A 22,237-nucleotide genomic window follows, 5' to 3' on the forward strand; every position below is an offset into this window, starting at 1 on the left:
TATTCTCTGCTTCCCAAATCAACCCTGGAAAATTATAGAAGGGAAAAAGAAAGAGAAAAAAAAATATCAGCAAAAAAATCTAAACAACAAAACAGAGAAAGCCCTGGGTAAGACTGAAGACTATGTTGAACTGATACTTGTGTTTGGGACAGTGTTGGTTGGAAGAGGGTCGGCAGCAGAGATGTAGGGTGGGTCTGTAGCCTGCCTATACGGCAGATGACTGAACGAATAAACTAAACATTTTTAAATTTCCACCTCACTTCATTGCACAATCTGAAACACCACCTCAAAACACAATGCCAGTAGCCCCAGAGTAATACCAGGACACCAGGAAAACTGTGTTGGTTAAGGCAGTATGGCTCCGGAGTTCTGCTAATAACAGTGTGTAACCAACATAGTGGGAAAGGATTTGCGTTTTAAAAAATTGTTTCAACAGAATATAAAGAATGGAACAGAAACAGAATAGAATGTCAGAGTACATCATGCGTACTAAGGGTAGGCATTCTTTCACATAAATAAATACATATATTGCTACCTACATATGTACTTGGAAAATACATAAAACATATTTCTTTGATGGAGAGAATGAATCACTTAGGACAAAATGTTTGCAAAGTCTACCTCTGGCTGGGGAGGAACCCCTGTGAGAAAGTGTGTGTCTTCTCCCAGAGGTCATTACAATCACGGGTGCTGCAGCTCCCCAGGGACCATCTGACCTTGGACCCATAACCATGCTCTGCAAGGGGTACAGCTGGGCAAATGCTCAGAGGTGACAGAAACAGAGCATCTCCCACCCATCACTTCATCAAAGAGCCAGCAGCCAGGAGGAGGACTCTCCTGAGTGAGGACTGAGGGTCCAACTGCCCCCACAGAGAGGGGCCACAGAATCCAGCTCAGTCCCTTCTGTCAGCCCTGGAAGACCCTGGCAATGTTGTCACCCTGACCACATTTCTCAGAGTCAGAAACTTGGTCTGAGGGAAACAGACACCATCAACAGAGAACAGGGGCCCAGGCTCTGCCAGGCATCAATGTCAATAAGGAAGGAGACCACTACTATTCTTGCTGCCCTCTTTCTCCCACCTTGCCTAGTTCACAAGACAAAAGAGATAAAGCAAAAAGTTAGAAAGAAACAAAAGTAAGATAAACAGCCAGACAACCTTGACACCACCACCCGACCCTAGGAGTTAAAAAAAAGTAATAAGTAATAATAACATCAACCCCATGACCTAAACTACTTGTGTTATCTGTAAATCCCAGATACTGTATGAAAAAAGCACTGTAAAACTTTTTGTTCTGTTAGCTGATGCATGTAGCCCCCAGTCACGTTTCCCACGCTTCCTCGATTTATCACGACCCTTTCATGTGGACCCCTTAAAGTTGTAAGCCTTTTAAACGGCCAAGAATTTCTTTTTCAGGGAGCTCGGCTCTTAAGACGCGAGTCTGCGGACTCTCCCGGCCTAATAAAAACCTCTTCCTTCTTTAATCCGGTGTCTAAGGATTTTTGTCTGTGGCTTGTCGTGCTACATCAGGACCCTGAGAAATGACAGGCTTCCCCACCCCCACCCCCACCACGACCCACAGTGCCATGATCCCCATCGCCACCCCCAACCCCATCCTCAACACCAAGACCGCCACCCCGCACCGCCACTCCCACCCACATTAAGGCAGGATCTGGTTCCACCCTTTCTGTCAACCCAGAGAAGCGCCAGGTGGCCCGGATGTGATGCCACTGACTTGTGCATTGGAGGTCAGAGAGAAGCCAGGTTCTTGGGTTTAGGGGCAGCTTGAGGTCGGTGGAAGGAAGCAGGCCCAGGCTCTGTGAGGGGTCAAGGCGAGAGGCTGAGAGAGGTCTGAGGACACCCCACCCCAGATAGAGAGCCCCAAATAATCCAGCACCGCTCCTGCTGCCAGCCCTGGAACACCCAGGAGCAGACTTCTCAGGCAGGGCAGCCCCCAGCCCCCGGCAGCTTAAGCCCCAGGGTATTCTGGAGACAGAAGCTGGTGTGACCAGGAAAGGGCTGGTTAGGAGATGGCAGCGTCCAGGCTCTGCCAGGCATTAACATCAGGAACGTAATGGAGGGCTGAGGGCCCCACTCCTCTATTCCCATCCCCTACCACATCCCCATTCCCATCTTCATTCCCAACCCCATCATCACCCCATTCCCCAACAGCACCCTCATCCTCCCCAGTCCCCACCATCCTCCTCCCTACCCCATCCCCACCCTCAACTCCCCAACCCTTACCCACCTATAGCCCCATCCTGGCAGAATCCGGGTCTGCCCCTGCTGTCAACCCAGGGAAGCCCCGGGCCGGATGTGACGCCACTGATTTGCGCATTGGAGGTTAGAGAGAAGCGAGCTTCTTGGTCTGACCAGCAGCTTTGGATTGGCAGAGGGAAGCAGGCCCAGACTCTGTGAGGAAGCAAGATGAGAGCTGAGGGAGGGCTCAGGATGCCCCCATCCCAGATAGAGGGCCCCAAATAATCCAACTTCGCCCCTGCTGCCAGCCCTGGACCACCTGGGGGCAGACTTCTCAGTCAGGGCCACTCCCAGCACCCTGCCAACCCCATCACTTAAGCTGCAGGGGACTCTGGAGTCAGAGCAGGGCTGCTTAAGAGAGGGCAGGGCCCAGGCTCTGCCAGGCATCAAAGTCAGGACCCTAAGTTAGGGCTGAAGGCCCCCTACTTCTATTCCCATCCCCCACTCCATCCCTTTTCCATCTGCACTCCTAACCCCATTCCCTACCAGAACTCCCATCCTCCCCAGCCCCCACTACCCTCACCCCACCCTCATCTATCCCACCCTCACCCCCGTATCCCTACATGCTGGTAGAATCCAGTTTCGTCCCTGCTTTCAACCCAAGGAATCCCCAGGTACCCAGATGTGACACCACTGACTTGTGCATTGGGGGTCAAAAAGAAGTGAAGATCTGGCTCTGAGTGGTGGCTTCAGATTGGCGGAGGGAATCGGGCCCAGGCTCTGTGAGGAGGCAAGGTGAGACTCTAAGGGAGGACTCAGGAGGCCCCCACCCCAGATAGAGGGCCCCAAATGATCCAGCACTACTCTTGCTGCCAGCCCCAAGCTATCTGGGGGCGGACTTCTCAGTCTGGGTCACCCCCTGCACCCTGCCAACCCCTGTGGCTTAAGCCGCAGGGGACTCTGGAGTCAGAGTTTCGTGTGACTAAGGCAGGGCTGGTTAGGAGAGGGCAGTGCCCAAGCTCTGCCAGGCATCAACGTCAGGACCCTAAGTGAGGGCGGAAAGCCCCCAACCCCCATTCCCATCCCCCACTCCATCCCCATTTCCATCTGCACTCCTAACCCCATCCCCACCCCCATCCCCCACCAGAACACCCATCCCCCACCAGAATCCCTATCCTGCCCGCTGCCCACCACCTTCATCCCTCCCCCCACCATTCCCTTCTTCCCCACCCCTGACCCCCGTCCTCAGCTTCCCACCCCCCAACACCCTGGCAGAATTCGGTTCTGCTCCTGCTTTCAACCCAGGGAATCCCTGGGTGACCAGATGTGATGCCACTCTCTTGCGCATTTGAGGTCAAGAGAGAAGCAAGGGCCTCCCTCTCAGGGGCAGTTGGAGATCAGCCAAGGGCAGCGGGCCCCAGCTCTGTGAGGAGGCAAGGTGAGATGCTGAGGGAGGACTGAGGAGTATCTCACCCCTGGTAGCGACCCCAAATAATCCAGTGCCACCTCTCCTGCTGCTAGCTCTGGACCATCCAGGGCAGGACTCCTTAGGCTGGGCAATCCCCAGTCCCCCACCACTTAAGCCGCAGGGGACTCTGGAGACAGAGCTTAGTATGACCAGGGCAGGACTGGTTAGGAGAGGACAGCTCCCAGGCTCTGCCAGGAAACAACGTCAGGAACCTAAGGGAGAGCTGAGGTTACCCCCACCCCAAACTCCATTCCCATCTCTACCTCCATCCCCCACCTACACCCCCATTCCCACACCCATCCCTACTGGCAACTCTATCCCACATCTCCCACCTGCTCCTGGCAGAATCCGGATCTGCCCCTGATTTCAACCCAGGGAAGCCCTGGGTGGCCGGATGTGATGCTGCTGACTTGTACATTGTCGGTCAGAGAGAATCAAAATCAAGGGCATGGTTCCGAGGAGCCGATTGAGATCAGCAGAAGGGAATGGGTCCGGGCTCTGTGAGGAGGCAAGGTGAGACCATGAGGAGGGAATGAGGAGGCCCTCACCCAGATAGAGGACCCCAAATAATCCAGCACTGCCTCTGCTGCCAGCCCTGGACCACCCGGGGCAGACTTCTCAGGCTGGACCGTCCGCCCTCCCCACTGCCACTTAAGCCACAGGGGACTCTGGAGTCAGACCTTGGTGTGACCAGGGCAGGGCCGGTCAGGAGAGGGCAGGGTCCAGGCTCTGCCAAGCATCAAAGTCAGGATCCTGAGAGAGAATTGAAGGCCCCCACCCCAATCCCTATACCCATCCCTAACCCCATACCCACCCTACTTACATTCCCATCCCCATCCCCATCCCTACACCCAACCCCATCTTTGCAGCATCTGTTTCTTTCTCTGCAGTCAACCCACAGAAGCCCCAGGAATGACAGACAGGCACGCTGATCCTGACATCCACATCCAGGACTGAAGGAGGGAAGGGGCTTAGCATCATGAGCAGAGCCTCAGGGGAATCTCTACTCCTACTCTGCTGGGAGTAGAGGGAGGCCTCAGAGGACGCAGGTCCTCAGGATAGGGGGTCCACTCCCCCCCGTCTGAGACTGAGGCACCTCCTCTTTCGTCCTTGGGAATCGGAGAGATGGAGACTCAGGTCAACAGAGGGTGGGGCCCAACCCTGCCAGGATCAAGGAGAGGAAGAAGAGGGAGGACTCAGCGTACCTTGGAGTCCAGATCAATGGGGACCTTGGCCCTGGGAGGTCCAGTACACAGTGGCCACCTGTAGCCCATGCTTGCTGCACCTTCTGGGTGACAGAGAGGAGAGGGCTGTGATCAGAGCAATGGTGACTCAGGTCAACAGAGGGAGTAGTCCCAGGATCCGCAGGCCCCAATGTGTGCCCCATTCATGAAGATTGGGGATGCCTCTGCTCAGAAAGAAGGGACCCCACAGAGTCTGACTGTCTCCTGATTTTTGCTCAGAGGGGACCAGATCAGGGATGGCCCTATGTGCCAACCTCATTTGTGCCACAGGAAAGAAGTTAAGGAGCCCTCAGGGAGATGGGGTCTTGCAGTAAAGGGGAGCTATCTGCTCATCTCAGGGAGTTTCAGGTTGAAGAATGGCAGGCCCCATCAGGATGAAGAGTAACCCACAGGAGGCCATAGGAACACTCACCCCAGAACCAAAGGGGTCATACCTGAACACCCCATGTGGGGGTGACAGGATGTGACTCCATCTCATTCCTGTTTTCAGATCTCAGGGAGGTGAGGAACTTGTTCTCAGAGGGTGACTCAGGTCAACACAGGGGCCACCATCTGGCCAATAGGATCTGTCAGTAGTTCCCAGGATCTGTCAGTAGTTCTGGTGAGGAACATGAGGGAGGATTGAGGGCACCCTTGGGCCAGAACACAGATGAGGACCTCACAGAAATCTGCCCTGCCCCTGCTATCACTCCAGAGATCATTGGCAGGGCTGTCTGCTGAGGTGTCCCCCACCCCACTTACCCTGGGATCATTGGTGTCAGTGGTGTCACCTTGGTCTGAGGGGTCTGCACTCAGGCCAGTAGAGGGAGCATCTTAGGCCCTGCCAGGAGACAAGGTGAGTACCAAGCAGGTTCCTCACCCAGGACACATGGATTCCAATGGATTTCAGCATCTCTTGCTGTCCTTCCCAGGAGGACCTGGGCACAGTGTGGCCAGATGTGAGTCTCCTTATGTCCTGTTCCCTATCAGGGATGTGAGCTCTTAATCTGAGTTTCTCAGGCCAGCAAAAGGGTGGGATCCAGGCCTTGCCAGGAGAAGGGTAACGGCCCTGCATGAGCACAGAGGGGACCATCCACCACAGGAGGGTGGAGACCTCACAGATTCCAGCTTGCCCTCCTGTTAGCACTGGGGTCCTGAGGCTGTGCTTGCAGTCTGCACCCTGAGGGTCCATGCATTCCTCTTCCAGGAGCTCCGGGAAACAGACACTGAGGCCTTGGTCTGAGGCAGTGCCCTCCAGTCACAGAGCAGAGGAGATGCAGATGTCTAGTGCCAGCAATGAATGTTTGCCCTGAATGCACACTAATGGCCCCCACCGCCCCAGAACCCATGGGCCTCACCCTCTCTACCATCAGTCCTGCAGAATCAGCCTCTGCTTGCTTGTGTACCCTGAGGTGTCCTCTCACTTTTTCCTTCAGGTTCTCAGGAGACAGGCTGACCAGGATCACCAGGAGGCTCCAGAGGATCTCCAGGAGGTCCCAGAGGATCCCCAGGAGGCCCTAGAGAAGCACCAAAGGAGAAGATCTGTAAGTAAACCTTTGTTAGAGTCTCCAAGGTTCAGTTCTCAGCTGAGGCTCTCACATGCTCCCTCTCTCTCCAGGCCAGTGGGTATCCATTGCCCAGCTCCTGCCCACACTCCTGCCCTGACCAGAGTCATCATGTCTCTTGAACAGAAGAGTCAGCACTGCAAGCCTGAGGAAGGCCTTGAGGTCCAAGAAGAGGCCCTGGGCCTGGTGAGTGTGCAGGCTGCCGCTACTGAAGAGCAGGAGGTTGCGTCCTCCTCCTCTCCTCTGGTCCCAGGCACCCTGGGGAGGTGCCTGCTGCTGGGTCGCCAGGTCCTCTCCAGAGTCCTCAGGAAGCCTCTGCCTTCCCCACTGCCATTGATTTCACTCTATGGAGGTAATCCATTAAGGGCTCCAGAAACCAAGAAGAGGACGGGCCAAGTACCTTTCCTGACCTGGAGTCCGTGTTCTGAGCAGCACTCAGTAAGAAGGTGACTGACTTGATTCATTTTCTGCTTCTCAAGTATTGAGTCAAGGAGCCAGTCACAAAGGCAGAAATGCTGGAGAGTGTCATCAAAAATTACAAGCACTACTTTCCTGTAATCTTCGGCAAAGCCTCCGAGTCCTTGCAGCTGGTCTTTGGCATTGACGTGAAGGAAGTGGAACCCACCAGCAACACCTACACCCTTGTCACCTGCCTGGGACTCCTATGATGGCCTGGTGGTTGATAATAATCAGATCATACCCAAGACGGGCCTCCTGATAGTCGTCCTGGGCATGATCGCAATGGAGGGCAAATGCGTCCCTGAGGAGAAAATCTGGGAGGAGCTGAGTGTGATGAAGGTGTACGTTGGGAGGGAGCACAGTGTCTGTGGGAAGCCCAGGAAGCTGCTCACCCAAGATTTGGTGCAGGAAAACTACCTGGAGTACCGGCAGGTGCCTGCCAGTGATCCCGTATGCTATGAGATACTCTGGGGTCCAAGGGCGCTTGCTGAAACCAGCTACTTGAAAGTCCTGGAGCATGTGGTCAGGGTCAATGCAAGAGTTCGCATTTCCTACCCATCCCTGCGTGAAGCAGTTTTGAGAGAGGAGGGAGAGGGAGTCTGAGCATGAGTTGCAGCCAGGGTCAGTGGGAGGGGGGCTGGGCCAGTGCATCTTCCAGGGCTCCGTCCAGTAGTTTCCCCTGCCTTATGTGACATGAGGCCCATTCTTCACTCTTTGAAGAGAGCAGTCAGCATTCTTAGTAGTGGATTTCTGTTCTTTTGGGTGACTTTGAGATTTATCTTTGTTTCCTTTTGGAATTATTCAAATGTTCCTTTTAATGGATGGTTGAATGAACTTCAACATTCAAATTTATGAATGATAGTAGTCACACACAGTGCTGTTTACATAGCTTAGGAGTAAGAGTCTTGCTTTTTATTCAGATTGGGAAGTGCATTCTATTTTGTGAATTGGGACATAGTAACAGCAGTGGAATAAGTATTCATTTAGAAATGTAAATGAGTTAGCAGGAAAATTGACGAGGTAAAGAAATTAAAAAATATTTAATTCTTGCCTTATACTCAGTCTATTCTGTAAATTCTTTTTTAAAAAAATGCATACCTGGATTTCCTTGGCCTTTGAGAATGTAAGATAAATTAAATCTGAATAAATAATTCTTCTTGTTCACTGGCTCATTTCATCTCTATGCACTGAGCATTTGCTCTGTGGAAGGCCCTGGGTTAATAGTGGAGATGCTAAGGTAAGCCAGACTCACCCCTACCCACAGGGTAGTAAAGTCTAGGAGCAGCAGTCATATAATTAAGGTGGTGAAATCCCATCTAAGATGTAGAAAAAAAGTAAGAGAGGGGTGAGGGTGTGGTGCTCCAGGTGAGCGTTGTCCAGATTCTTAGAGGGTGTGAGAAAAGCTCATAATGGAAAACTGAACAGTTCTTTTATGATGGTGGATGAACAGAGAAGAGTGGAGTAGGAATGGAAAGTGTCTTGTGTTTTAGTCCCAGTGCTGTTGAACACAGTACAAGAGCTACGTGATGAACACTTATCATCTGAAAACGTTTCCTGAGAGAGAAGCATAAATCTCCCTGGAAAGGAGACCCAGAAGCCACTGGCCAGGTACTTTTCTGCCTGACTGAGAGAACTAGAGCTGACTCTATTAAAAATGAATTCTAGTTAGATTATCTCAAGTGCAGTTTGACCAGTTGTAAGCAAGGTGGTGACAAAATGAATGAAAATAGTTATTTGCATGGAGAAGCATATGGGAGCGAGGGAAGGAGTTGGTCTCTGACTCAAAATCTAGGAACTTTGAACTGAGTCTGGCTGCAGAAAACTCCCGCATACCCAAATTTTGAAGTACATTTTCTAAGAGGTAACCACTTACTAAATTTTATGGATGGAACTTCATTTTTTGTCTAATTATTCCATGTCCTATTGAGCTGTATGTTCTCTGATAATTCTTGGAAAAGAAAGACAACAGCAAAATCCCAGAGTCCTAGGGCCTGGGGTCAGATAATATTGGAAATAACAGGCATCTGCGCCTCTTTAAACTTCTAATTTACACTAGGCCCTGAGCCAGGTGTTTCATCTACATTGCATACACTCCAACTGTCCTACTACACAGGGCTTATCAAATCTGCTTACAGATGAAGAATCAAGGGTCACGGGGCTTGTGAATTGGAGCATAATAACAGTATTTCTTGGGTGTTTCCCAGGATCACGTGGCTAGTAAGGAACAGGACTGGAACCAGACCCCTGGTCTGAATTCCTTTAGAGCCCATACAGCTCCCACTCCCCGCAGCCCGAGGCTGACCTCCTGACTGGTACTTCATTTCTCTTTTCAGCACTGCACCATGTCGCTCAGGTGACAAAAAAGAAGGACGTTGAGCACAAGATACTAAAAGCAGACCCGGAGGTGACAATGAGAATCAAACACCATTTAGGACTGGTGTATGCTGGGTTCCTCAAGACCTGACTGCCCAGATATGGTCATTTCTGTCTAGTCCCAGCACTTTCTGGAATTAAAGCACATTTCTCCTGGTCACTTCCATATTATTTGTCTGACTCTGGAACCTGGCCTGCTGAGCAGCTTGTCATTGGTCCCCACAGAGCAGCCTAGAATCACCTGCTTTCTTCCTGACAGGGAGCATTTATTCTCCCTGTAGAAGTCCTCTGGTTGTCCCATCTCTCACTCAGGAAGCCAGGTGATATCAACAACCATTGTGATACAAAAATTCACATGGGACAGTGACTTTTGGACATCTGGATACCACTCTGGTTATCTTCGACACAGTCTCTAAGTGTTTTCCTAAGGGGTTGAGTAGGGTCTGACTTGCCATATTATCTATTAGTTCTTGGGATATCCCCCTGAAGTTGCATGAAGTTTGGAACCACCTTGATACTTGAAATCGGACTTTTACAGGGTGCTTTATTTGGAATTCACCTCTGAACACATGCACAGATGAATGGTCAAAAACCAAAGCTTCCTTCATGAATATTAGGTGAGGAAACACTTTGGAAATCCCAGTGGAACAAACATCTACTTACTGAGGCTAAATTCCTAAATCTCTGGAGTCCCCCAGGAAGTGAAACCTAATTCCTTGGAATACATGCCAGCTCTCATGAAAAAGGAATAATTAAGCAGCCTTCTACTGCCTCTTGTCGGTTTAATTGCTCCACGGAAAAATACTGGCTTTCAGTGTGCCTAGGGGCACCTGACAGGTGTTCAGGCATGTGCAGAGTAGCAGAAACTCATAAGCTATGATTTCGATCAGGAATCAAATGGAGGAAAAAATTCTCAGCCTACTTAGTGGGAGCTAAATGATAAGAACTTATAAAACAGAGAAGGAAATAACAGACACTGGGGTCTACTTGAGTGGGGAGGGTGAGAGGAGGGAAAGAAGCAGAAAAGATAACTATTCTGTGCTGGGCTTAATACCTGGATGGCAAAATCTGTATAACAAATCTGTGTCACGTGTTTACCTATATAATAAACCTTCTCACGTACCCCCAAACCTAAAATAAAAGTTAAAAAAATAAAGGGTATTGCAAAGATAAGCCATCCTGCTGAGAATTTCAAGATTCTGGGACAGTTGTGCTCCTATATTAGAAAGCATCTGTGACATACTAGATCCTTAAACAAGTTGGAGAACTTCAAGGCAAATTTTGCCTTCTTAGAAACTCCTCCTAGAAACGAGATGGATTGTGTAACACCAAATTATAATAGTTGCTTTTTATTGAGCACTTACTATGTAACAGTTTATGGGGGAAGCTATATTACTTACCCACATCTTGTCTTTCTCTCCTGTCTGGACACATGGGAACAGTAAAGTCCACTTGCAGTTAGGAAGAGTAGTGTGACAACCCCTTACCACTGAAACATGAGCAGAAGCATTGTTTGTCACATCCAGGAATGTGAGAGTGACTGTGCCACTTTCCGCTTTCTCCCTCCTTTCAATGGCAAGACTGGCAGCTTCATCTTGAGATGATGGAATCACAAAGTGGAAGTAGCATGGATCCCTGGGTCACGTGAGAGTGTAGAGCCCCTGGCAAACTGTATCACAACTTATGTATGCATAAAATAAACTTGTGTCATGCCAATCAAATTTCAGCGTTTGTCTGATGCATCAGCTAGCAATTACTTTAACTACCATAGCTACCATTTCTGTTGTTAAGTATAAATATTTTGTATTTCAAAGGTAGTAGTTTGCATATTGTTATTGCAGAAATTATAGAAATTTATATAATTCACAATTTTCCCCTTTACAAAACTCCTCCACAGTTTATCCCCCTCCTTAGAGGTCACAACAATTAACAATCTGGTGTGTATTATTTTAAAACTGACTCTAGGCTATTAATTGACAGATAAGCTATAACAATATATTGCTTTTATTTAATACACAAGAGTGATAACATACATATTGATCTGCCACTAGCCTTTGTGACTTCATAAAATGGATATGGGATCTTTCCACAACAGTATATATATAGATCTCGCTTTTGAAACTAATTTCTATAATTCTAAAGTAGGCATGCACCATAATTAAACTCTTTCTTCCTAATGGACACCAGTTGTTTCCCATTTGCTGTATGATGAATAGAATAAAATCAACATCTTTGAATATGAATTATTGGGCAAACATTAATGTTTTCTTATAAGAAATATATTAACATGGATGTTGGGTGAAAATGAAAAGGGTATAAATAGTTTAACATTTTATAAATATTTCTGAAATTTCATTGCAAAAATGCTGTACCAATTCACATTCTCATAAAAATCAAAAATGATTTGAAATTATGAAATGTGGACAGGAGATTTCTCCTCTGCTTTCAGAAAGATTTGGTCAGAATGAACAGGAGCCTGGGAAGGAGAGCAGACAGGAGACCCTCAGCCCGTGAGGGGCATTGGGAGGATCCAGGGGGACAGCAATTGCCAGAGTCCATGAGAGAGACCACATGTGAAACCAGGACCACAGAGCTTCAGGCAGGCTGGCACTCAGCACTCTGAATCCAGAGTTCAGCCTGGTGGGGGCAGGGACCTGAGGGAGAGAAGGGGGAAGGTAGGAGGGAGAACAGGACAATGAACAAGAATAGGTTTGGGAAATCCAGGGACCATCATTACCAACTGGAAGGGGCCACGTGATCTGAATGGGCAGGCTTGTTGGCTGAATGCACCAGTGGGGTGCGGGACACTGCACCCTCCCTCAGAATCACCTTCCCTCTGTCAGGAAGAGTACGGCTGGCTCCCTGCATCATTCTGGGTGAGCTCCCTCTCTTGACCACTCCAATGCTCCTCTGCGTCCTTGCCAGCGTCCCAGGGCTGAGTGCTGTCTTCATGACTACTGTGGACTGGTGTTTCATCCCTGTGGACCCTCCATAGAGGCTGGGCTATGTGAGTGGGTTGCTGACTGATGACCAACAGCCAAGATGGGCCAGGAACACCATGTACTCCAGTGGCTTCCAAGATCTTGGCGCACAAGGGGGCAGATGTCTTGGGGCTGTGATCGCTGCCCTATGTTTCAACCATACACTGTCTAGGGTAGAGGGCTGGTCCAAGGTCTGGACACGGGAAGGTTGGATGGAACCCCTGTGGAAATGGCACCCTCCATTGTTAAGCTGACACGGACGTGTGGGGTCCAATGCAGGAAGTATCATGCACCATCCTGTTGGGAGCGTCCTCATCTCCACATCGGTGTTTGGCCCTGAGGAGGAGGTGTCCACAGTGATACCTCAGCTGTAATTTCCATGAGAACTGTGAACTCAAGTGAGTACAGGTAAGGGAACTGTGGGTTTCTTCATGGAGGCAGGAGGCCCAGGTGGGGCAGAATCCAAGATTTGAATCAGTGAATTCCCATGCCTGGTAATTTCATTCATTCATTAGTTCATGCATGCGTTCATTCATCCGGCAAACATTTATTGAACATATGCTGAGGACACACTAACTACAAAACAAAAGAAAATGGCTAGGCCCTTAATTTGTTCTGTGAAGGGTGTGGGGCAGATGGTGAGGTGGAAGGACATGAGCATTTTAGGAAGTGAGGGACTGGGAACTGATGAAGAGTATCTCTATTGATCTGATTTCTAGATGATGCTGTGCCCTTAGTTGAGAGTGACAGTGGAGGAGGAAAAGTTGGTGATGATTTGATGAGGAAGAGTGTGGAGGATGAGGTCTGTGTATATTATGTAGTCGGATAGGTGCTGTAGCCTGTCCATGTGGAGCTATCGCATGAGCAGTAGGAAAATGGATCTGTCTATCTGGATAGGTGCCAGAGCTGGACATTAGGTTTGGCTGCATCAGTAGAAGTATTTTGAGGCTATAGGTTAAGGTAAAATCAAGTGATTATTGTGTAGATACTGGCTTACATGCTACATGATGCCATTCTGTCTCTTGAAAACACATTTATTTAGTAATCAAAATTACACTAAGCTTAATGAAGGAAGTGTACAGGAGGCTTGAAAGGGAGGAAGACCACTTCCAAAAATCCAAATAGAGAGTGTTTCCTATATATGTGTGTATACATTTGTGTATATACATATTTTTGTATGTATACATACATACAAAGATATATGTATATCTTTATGTATACATGTATGTATATGTACAAATATATGTATATATTTCTGTATATAAACATGTACATTTGTATAAACAAATACATATGTGTAAATACATTTGTGTGAAGATATATAGTTGCATATATATTTGAGGTGGCTCGTGTTGTATATAGATTTATATATCATCCATTTTCAGTGTCGTATCTGTTACATCATGCTACTTTTAGTGCTCTTGGCATCAGTTGTCCAAGATTAAGTGTATAACTACTAATACCCAGACACTTATCTCCTCTAACGTAGTGTGCTGTATTTGGTAGCTGGCTGCTCTATAGTAACTAAATAAAGATTATGACAAACAGAGCAAGGGGAAATAAGCAATCCCAGGTCACAGTACCTGGGGGTCAGTACTTCATGATGCATTCTGTATCTGGTTGGTGGAAAGTGGTTTTCAAAATTTTAGATGTGGAAACTCTTATTCCAATGGAAACCTTCCACAAAACTCCAGTCCATGAACATGGGGAAGACAGAGCAGTGTGGATGAAGTGAGGACTCTAATCCCATAGTCCTGTCCACTAAGCACCTTTTCTTCCCTCAGAGTATTGGGCCACCCTGACACCCCTGAGCACTACTGGGGCAGCTCTGTGCAAAATGCCCTTCCTCAGACATGGACTTTCTCATGCCCTCCAACAGGCATCTGTCTGTGTGGATGTCATTTTCTCTACTGCACAGAATCTCAACTTTGTTGCCAGGCACTGCCAAAAACTTGTGACCTTCCAAACTCTCCATTCTCTGTATATGCTACAATTCCATTTCTGATTTCCCAAGCTCCTCACTGTCTCCCCACACCCCATGCACTGACCTAAACACATATGGACACACGGTGTCCTCCTGCTCACCTGTGTATTCTTTATTCTCAGCATGGGACTCACTCCCCTCCCTCCAGCTCACCGTTCCGCTTTGGAATTTACATAGGCTCTTCATTCCTGTTGACCCCAATCACTGTCTTCACCTTCATTCCTAGCCCTGCTTCAAACTCTCTGGGAAAGGGGTCCCTAGTACTGCCTTTACCTTGTCACCTATCAGCACCAAATAACATGATAGGCATTTTCACTTATTTTGAAAGTATTCTTAGATCACATGAAAGCACCCTGAGCAAAAAAGGAAAGCTTGGTACATTTTTCTTATGTATGTTGCCTCTGCTCCCCCAATACAGCACACAATCCCCTTGACTGATATTCAGATTGCCTAATCTCAACTAAAATCTATTAAAGAGGTATAGCTTAATTCCCTTTAAGTACAAAAGGTGAAGTGATGCCTATGAGTTCCTTATTTAACAGAGAAGGGTAATTTGGGTATGGAGTTCACAGCATCCCCTCCAGTCACACTGCGTTCACACTTTAAATGAAGAGTGGCACTTAAATGTCTGGCATATGTAGGCCCACCTGGTTACTGTGCTAGGGCCTTGAGTACAAAAAGGAAGACAGCTGGCCATACCCACTGGAACTCAGAGTAGTCAAACACATGAAAACCAACAGTTTATTTCCATTTCTCCCCTCTTAGCCTTTTGTCTACTACTGGCACACATTTTATTCCTACATATGTTATATACTTCGTCATACAGTATCATTATTTTTACTTTAAATAGTCAACTATTTCTTAAAGACGTGTACATAATATGGAGATTATATTTACCCATGATGTTGCAATTCCTGATGCAATTCATTCTTTTATTTAGATCCAGATTATCTGGTATCATTTTTCAGTCTGCCTGGAAGACTTCCTTTAACATTTCTTTTAAACATCTTTTAATGTTTCTTGTAGTGCCTATCTGGTGGTGATTAATTATTTAAGGTTTTTCATTTCAGAAAAGCCTTTCTTTCACCTCTGTTTTGCTAGATATTTTCACAGTGTATAGATTTCTAGGTTAACAGTTTTGTTTTTGTTTCACTACTTTAAAGATGTTACTCCACACTCATCTTGGTTTAATTGTTTTTTATTTCTATTTTTGAATTTAATATTTGTTTTTTAAAATTTTTAATTATTTTTGTAGAGGTGGAGTCCTGTTCTGCTGCCTATGCTGGTCTTGAACTCCTGGCCTCAAGTGATCTTCCTACTTCAGCTTCCGAAATGGCTGATATTATAGGAATGAGCCACTGTGTCCAATTGGTTTCATTGTTTTTGACAAGAAATCTACTCTTATCCTTATTTTTGTCCCTCTGCAGCTAAAGTGTCTTTTTTCTCTTGATACTGTTAAGATTTTCTCTTTATCATTGGTTTTAAGTAATTGAAATTTCAAGAGCCTTGGTATAGTTATTTTTCCCCATATTTCTTGTTCTTGAAATTTTTTTAGCTTTCTGGATTCGTGGGTTTAGAGTTTTCATCAAAATTGAAGCTTTTTCATGCATTATTTTACCAAAATTTTTTTTCTGGTCCCTCATTTTTCTGTGCTTTAGTCTCCATATATACGTACATTAGGCCACTTGAAATTGCCCCACAACTCACTAATGCTCTATTCGTTTTTTTCATTTATTTTTCTCTCTATCTGTTTCATTCTGGAAAGTTTTACTGCTATATCTTCAAATTCATCAATCCTTTCTTCCTACATGTCCAATCTACCGTTAATCCAAATCAGTGTATTTTTTTCAAATCGTACATTGCAGCTTCCACATTTCGAAGTTTATTTAGGGTCTTTTTTTTATATCTTCTACGTTAATATGTTTAACGTTTTCTCTTATTTTTTGGACATATGAATTATGTATACATATAATCAATATATAGTTATATATAATATACAGTTACATACAATTATAATTATATTATATATATTACTCTTTTGATGTTCTTGTCTACTAACTTTATCATCTGTCTCTTTTCTAGTTAAAATTTAATTTATTTTTCTCCTTATTTTTGATCCTACTTTTCTGTTTCAAGACCTGGCAATTTGGCATTGGTTGTCAGACACTGTGAATTTTACCATGTTGAGTGCTGGATATTTTTGTGTTTCTATAAATAAATAAATAATATTCTTGAGCTTTGCTGTGAATCCCAGCTAAATTTATTGGAAAGAAAAGGATTGTTCTGCATCTTGCCTTTGAACTTTGTTTAAGTGAGATAAGATCAGTGTTTAGTCTATGGTCAATGTCACACTTCTAAAGCAAAATTATTCTATATACTCTAATTAATGCCCCATGAATTGTGAGATTTTCCATTCTGACTAATGGTAGCAGGAATAATTCCCAGACCTGCACGATCTTTAGAGATTTATTTTTGTGAAATTCTTTCCTTTCTAGAATTTTGTCCTACAGGCACTATTCATCTTGGCATGCCTATACTCTCAGCTCCATGTTCTTAATTCAAAGAGAAAATCAGGATCCCCTTCTGTGCACTGTGATCTACAATGTCTCTTTAGGCGGTAAGCTTGTGCAATCATAGGGCTCAACTCACTTGTTTTTTTATCTCCCAGAGAACACTGTCTTCTTTGCCTAATGTCTGGTAAATTGAAAATCTGTTTCACCTATTTTGCCTGATTTTTAGTTGTTTCAGATGAGTTTATAAATTGGGTACCTGTTCCTCCATCTTGGCCAGAATCAGGAGTCGTATACTACAAATTAAGAACCTAAATGATCTTTGCATGACAAATGCCCTAGCATATCAACTTCCTCAAATAAAAGCCAGATCGAAAGACTATGGAACGCATGTACATATCAAAGAGACATACCTACACACAACTGGGAGTATGTACAGTAAAATATTAACCATGGCTTTCTCCTGCTTATGGAAATATAAGTGTTTTTATTCTCTTATTTATGTTTTCAATATTTCCAACACCTTTGAAGTGCATATGAATTACCAATATAATAAAATATTGTAAATATTTTAAAATGTGGTTTAGATTACCAAAAATAAACACATATTCTCTAGATGGTTTGTTTGAAATATTGATAGGCCTTTTGATGAATTTTATTCAGCCTCTGGTATCCTTGCTGCTCATGTAATGGTAGAAAAACAAAAAGACTTTGAAATCCAGTTAGTAAACTATGCGTGGTCATCCAACTTATCTCAGACTTTCAAATACAATTGCTCACAGGTAATAATCTATCTTGTTTTTAAAATATTTTCTCTAGAAAAAGTAATAACTTTTATTTTTAAAAGGAAAATTATATTTATATTTAAGCCATATTCCCAATGACATGATTGAATTCAATATTTATAGGAAGGACTGTATGCAGGTAATAGTGGCAGAAGGAATTGTTGTAATAACTTTCATTTTTATAGTGTTGTTTATGTCTTTTGTCAAAAGTTTGTCGTTTATATGTCTCTTGTAACAACTTATGATAATGTTTTAAAAAGTGCATCTCTCAATCATTAATGTCAGTAATTGCTAGTTGCTATTGAATATGTACTTTTTAAAGCACTGACATTCATAAAAAGGATGCAATATTTTCATAACAATAATCTGTGTTTTCTTTAATGTCTTTGAAACACATCACTTCTTATGTTTATATGTTTATCTTTCTCACACAAAAGACATGGCATGAAAAGAACAGTAATTCACCATTTTGTAACAAAAGCCAAAATTGACAAATGGTATCTAGTTAAACCAAAGGGCTTCTGCACAGAAAAAAAAAAAAAAAACTATCATGAGGGTAAACAGACGACCTACAGGATGGGAGAACAGTTTTACAATCTATCCACCTGACAAAGGTCCACTATACAGAGACTACAAGGAACTTAAACAAATTTACAAGAAAAAAAACGAACAACCCCATTAAAAAGTGGGCAAAGTAGACCTGGCTCAGTGGCTCACGCCTGTAATCCCAGCATTTTGGGAGGCCGAGGCGGGTGGATCATGAGGTCAGGAGATCAAGACTATTCCAGCTAACACGGTGAAACCCCGTCTCTACTAAAAACACACACAAAAAAATTAGCTGGACGTGGTGGCGGGCGCCTGTAGTCCCAGCTACTCAGGAGGCTGAGGCAGGAGAACGGTGTAACCCCGGAGGCGGCGCTTGCAGTGAGCCGAGATTGCCCACTCCAGCCTGGGCGACAGAGCAAGACTCCGTTTCAAAAAAAAAGCGGGAGATGGCAAAGTACATGAACAGACATTTCTGAAAAGAAGATACTCGTGTGGCCAACAAACATTTTAAAAAGCTCACCATCACAGATCATTAGAGAAATGCAGATCAAAACCACACTGAGATACCATCTCACACCAGTCAGAACTGCTACTATTAAAAAGTCAAGAAACAACAGATACTGGCTAGGTTGCAGAGAAAAAGGAACACTTTTACAGTGTTGGTGGGAGTGTAAATTAGTTCAATCATTGTGGAAGACAGTATGGCAATTCCTTGCAATCCTATTACTGGGTATATACCCAACGAAATATAAATCATTCTATTATAAAGACGCATGCATACGTGTGTTCATTGCAGCACTATTCACAATAGCAACGACATGGAATCAGCACAAATGCCCATCAATGAGAAACTGGATAAAAAAAAATGTGGTACATATACACCATGGAATATTATGCAGCCATAAAAAGAACAAGATCGTGTCCTTCGCAGGGACATGGATGGAACTGGAAGCCGTTATCCTCAGCAAACTAAGGCAGGAACAGAAAACTAAACACCACATGGTTTCACTTATAAGTGGGAGCTGAACGATGAGAACATATGGACACATGGGGGAACAACACACACTGTGGCCTGTTGGGGGAGGGGGAGGGAGAGTATCAGGAAGAATAGCCAATGGATGCTGGGTTTAATACCTAGGTGATGGGTTGATCGGTGTAGCAAACCATCATGGCACACATCTACCTATTTAATAAACCTGCACATGCTGCAAATGCACCCCAGAACTTAAAATAAATGTTTAAGAAAAAAAGGTTTTTTTCTCCTGTATTTTATTTTCAAACTGCTTATAGTTTTTCATTTATCTTTTAGATATATTATCTCTTTGTATAAAATATGAGGTTTAGGTAGAGATTCATTGTTTAACATATGGTTGTCTAATTGTTCTAATAAAATTCAATGAAAGAACCAACATTTCTCAATTGAATTTCCTTAGTTCTTTGTAAAGACTCCATGGACTATATTTGTGTGGTTCTATTTCTGAGTTCTCTATTCAATTCCCTTGATCTATACGTTTATCCCTTACCCAATATCACACTGTATTGATTACTATAGTCTTAGAGTTAATTAAAAAATTTAGTAGTATGAGGCCAAGCGCGGTGGCTCCAGCCTGTAATCCCAACGCTGTGGGAGGCTGAGGCGGGCGGATCACCTGAGGTCATGAGTTCGAGACCAGCCTGGCCAACATGACGAAAGCCCGCCTCTACTAAAAATACAAAAGTTAGCCTGGCATGGTGTCGGGAGCCTGTAATCCCAGCTATTTGAGAGGCTGGGGCACAAGATTCGTTTGAACCTGGGAGGCAGAAGTTGTGGTGAGCTGAGATCAGGCCACTGCACTCCAGCCTGGGCAACAGAGTGAGACTCTGAGAGAGAGAGAGAGAGAGAGAGAGAGAGAGAGAGACAGAGAGAGAGACAGAGAGAGAGACAGAGAGAGAGAGAAAAGGGTAGTATGATTCTTCCAGCTTTATTCTGCCTTTCCAGAATTATGTTAACAATTCTAGTTCTTCAACTCTCCTACAAAATTTTGTGGGGCTGGAGGGTTGTCTTTTTTTTTTTTTTGAGACTGAGTCTGCCTCTGTTGCCCAGGCTGGGGTGCAGTGGCGCACTCTCGGCTCACTGGAATCTCAGCTCTCACTTTGGGCATCCCAAAGTGCTGGAATTAAAGATGTGAGCCACATAGTGCCGGGCCCAAATTTTTTGATTAGTTTGTCTATATATACAAAAATTCCTGCTGGAATTTTATTTGACATTGCTTTGAACCTACATGTCAATTTAGTGAGAATGACCTCTTTATCATGTTGAATCTTTAAGTCCATGAACAAAGTGTCCCTCTCTATTTATTTAGGTGCTCTATGATTTCTTTCATCAGCATTTTGTAGTTTTGTAGTTTTCAGCATATAGACCCTATACATGTTTTATTTTATTTATATCTAAACATTTCTTTTGTTCAGTGTCAGTGAAATGGTATTATAATTTTGATTTCCACATTTTGTTATATGGATATATGACTTATTTTTGTTCATTGACCTTGTGTCCTGACACTTTGTTATATTCATTTATTAGTTGTAGAATTTTTTTTGGAATTTTCTTGGGATTTTATACATAGACAATTATGCCTCTGAGAATAGAGATGATGTTATATATTTTATTCCAGTCTCCTTGCTATATTTATTTGTATATATTCTTTTTGCTTTATTCCACTGGTAGTAATTCTGCTAAAATCATCAATAGAAGTGTTGAGAGTGAACATCTTTGTCTAATTCTTAATCTTAAACAGAAGACATTCAGTCTTTTACTATAAAGTTGGACATTAGCTGTAGTTTTTTTGTATATGCCCTTTATGAGGTTAAGTTCTTATTCAATTTATTTCTCATTTTCTGAGGGTTTTTTTTTTCACAAACAGAAGCTGCATATTGTCAAATAGATTATTTTTTTCCTTCAGCTGATATGGTCATCAAATTAGTCTGTTAGTGTGGTGGTTTACATTGTGGTTCACATTGTTTCAGTTGTGAAGTATCGAATTAGCATTGCATTCCTTAAATAAACCTTGCTTGGTCATGGTGCATTATCCTTTTTTTATATATTTGTTAGATTGCGTTTGCTGGTATTTGGGTGGAGGGGATTATGTCATCATTATATGTTCCCAAAATGTATTGGTCTATAGTTTTCCTTTTTGTGTACTGTCTTGCCTTGTTTTCATATAAGGGTAATCTTAACCTCGTAAAATTAGTTGGGATACATTCTTTCCTCTTCTATTTTCTGGAATAGATTTTGTAGAATTGGTGTTAATTTCATTTAAACATTTGGGAGAGATTGCCAGGGAAACCATCTGAATCATAGGTTTCTTTTTCAAAGAAATTTAAACTGTGACATCAGTTTCCTCATTAGTTTTACTTTTTTTGATATTTTTCATTTTCTCTAGGGTGAGTTTTGGTAGTGTTTGATTTTTGAGGAATTATTCAATTTCATCTAAGTTCTTGAATTTAAGTAAATAAATTTGATTTTATTATTCCATTCTTATCCTTCTATTTTCACAATATGTGTAATGATATCTCTCGTTTAATTCCTGATATTTGTAATTTGTGTCTTCTTCTTTTTTTCTTTTTACTTTGTCTGTCTAGAGCTTTTTGAATTTTATTGTTTCTTTCAAATAGCCAGCTTTTGGGTTCCTTGATTTTCTCTATTTTCACATTTCATTTCATTTGTTTCTGCTGTTACCTTTTCTTTCTTCTGTCTGCTTTGGGTTATTTTTTTCTGTTTTCTTTTTTCCTTAATTAAGATATAAGGCTTAGACTATTGCATTGAGAGCTGTATTATTTCTTAATCTAAGCATTAAATGCTCTAATTTTCCCTTGAAACACCACTGCAGTTGCATCCTCCAAGTTTTAATATGTTGCATTTGAAATTTCATTGAGTTCAGTACATTTTTTATTCCCTTGTGATGTTCTCTTAGACCCACTGTTTAGGTCATTGATTTGAGAGGCTTTGTTTAAACGAGTGCTGTTTAACATCCAAATGTTTAGAGATTTTCCTTTTGTTTTGTTATTATTTTATTTCTAGTTTGATTACAGTAGGTTCAGAGACTATACTCTGTATGATTTGAATTTTTGATAATTTCTTGATGTTCGTTTTATGACCTAGAATATAC

The 22,237-nt window shown here is 43.9% G+C and overlaps 1 pseudogene; it reads left to right on the forward strand.

Moving 5' to 3' along the window:
* Positions 1–4,166: 4,166 nt before the first annotated feature.
* On the forward strand, positions 4,167–7,516 carry LOC105541291 (annotated as a pseudogene).
* Positions 7,517–22,237: the final 14,721 nt, after the last annotated feature.

The sequence above is a fragment of the Mandrillus leucophaeus genome, unplaced genomic scaffold (assembly GCF_000951045.1).
Source record: "Mandrillus leucophaeus isolate KB7577 unplaced genomic scaffold, Mleu.le_1.0 Scaffold2370, whole genome shotgun sequence".
In the NCBI taxonomy this organism is placed as follows: Eukaryota; Metazoa; Chordata; class Mammalia; order Primates; family Cercopithecidae; genus Mandrillus; species Mandrillus leucophaeus.